This window comes from Phoenix dactylifera, chromosome 8, assembly GCF_051530095.1.
Source record: "Phoenix dactylifera cultivar Ajwa chromosome 8, Ajwa_hap1_PhDact_Kaust_v1.1, whole genome shotgun sequence".
NCBI classification, from domain to species: domain Eukaryota; kingdom Viridiplantae; phylum Streptophyta; class Magnoliopsida; order Arecales; family Arecaceae; genus Phoenix; species Phoenix dactylifera.
Genome location: NC_143197.1, coordinates 33,897,501 through 33,899,304, shown reverse-complemented (window position 1 = coordinate 33,899,304; position 1,804 = coordinate 33,897,501).

Below are 1,804 nucleotides of genomic sequence, written 5' to 3'. Positions count from 1 at the left end.
TAAACCCTAAACCCTAAACCCTAAACCCTAAACCCTAAACCCTAAACCCTAAACCCTAAACCCTAAACCCTAAACCCTAAACCCTAAACCCTAAACCCTAAACCCTAAACCCTAAACCCTAAACCCTAAACCCTAAACCCTAAACCCTAAACCCTAAACCCTAAACCCTAAACCCTAAACCCTAAACCCTAAACCCTAAACCCTAAACCCTAAACCCTAAACCCTAAACCCTAAACCCTAAACCCTAAACCCTAAACCCTAAACCCTAAACCCTAAACCCTAAACCCTAAACCCTAAACCCTAAACCCTAAACCCTAAACCCTAAACCCTAAACCCTAAACCCTAAACCCTAAACCCTAAACCCTAAACCCTAAACCCTAAACCCTAAACCCTAAACCCTAAACCCTAAACCCTAAACCCTAAACCCTAAACCCTAAACCCTAAACCCTAAACCCTAAACCCTAAACCCTAAACCCTAAACCCTAAACCCTAAACCCTAAACCCTAAACCCTAAACCCTAAACCCTAAACCCTAAACCCTAAACCCTAAACCCTAAACCCTAAACCCTAAACCCTAAACCCTAAACCCTAAACCCTAAACCCTAAACCCTAAACCCTAAACCCTAAACCCTAAACCCTAAACCCTAAACCCTAAACCCTAAACCCTAAACCCTAAACCCTAAACCCTAAACCCTAAACCCTAAACCCTAAACCCTAAACCCTAAACCCTAAACCCTAAACCCTAAACCCTAAACCCTAAACCCTAAACCCTAAACCCTAAACCCTAAACCCTAAACCCTAAACCCTAAACCCTAAACCCTAAACCCTAAACCCTAAACCCTAAACCCTAAACCCTAAACCCTAAACCCTAAACCCTAAACCCTAAACCCTAAACCCTAAACCCTAAACCCTAAACCCTAAACCCTAAACCCTAAACCCTAAACCCTAAACCCTAAACCCTAAACCCTAAACCCTAAACCCTAAACCCTAAACCCTAAACCCTAAACCCTAAACCCTAAACCCTAAACCCTAAACCCTAAACCCTAAACCCTAAACCCTAAACCCTAAACCCTAAACCCTAAACCCTAAACCCTAAACCCTAAACCCTAAACCCTAAACCCTAAACCCTAAACCCTAAACCCTAAACCCTAAACCCTAAACCCTAAACCCTAAACCCTAAACCCTAAACCCTAAACCCTAAACCCTAAACCCTAAACCCTAAACCCTAAACCCTAAACCCTAAACCCTAAACCCTAAACCCTAAACCCTAAACCCTAAACCCTAAACCCTAAACCCTAAACCCTAAACCCTAAACCCTAAACCCTAAACCCTAAACCCTAAACCCTAAACCCTAAACCCTAAACCCTAAACCCTAAACCCTAAACCCTAAACCCTAAACCCTAAACCCTAAACCCTAAACCCTAAACCCTAAACCCTAAACCCTAAACCCTAAACCCTAAACCCTAAACCCTAAACCCTAAACCCTAAACCCTAAACCCTAAACCCTAAACCCTAAACCCTAAACCCTAAACCCTAAACCCTAAACCCTAAACCCTAAACCCTAAACCCTAAACCCTAAACCCTAAACCCTAAACCCTAAACCCTAAACCCTAAACCCTAAACCCTAAACCCTAAACCCTAAACCCTAAACCCTAAACCCTAAACCCTAAACCCTAAACCCTAAACCCTAAACCCTAAACCCTAAACCCTAAACCCTAAACCCTAAACCCTAAACCCTAAACCCTAAACCCTAAACCCTAAACCCTAAACCCTAAACCCTAAACCCTAAACCCTAAACCCTAAAC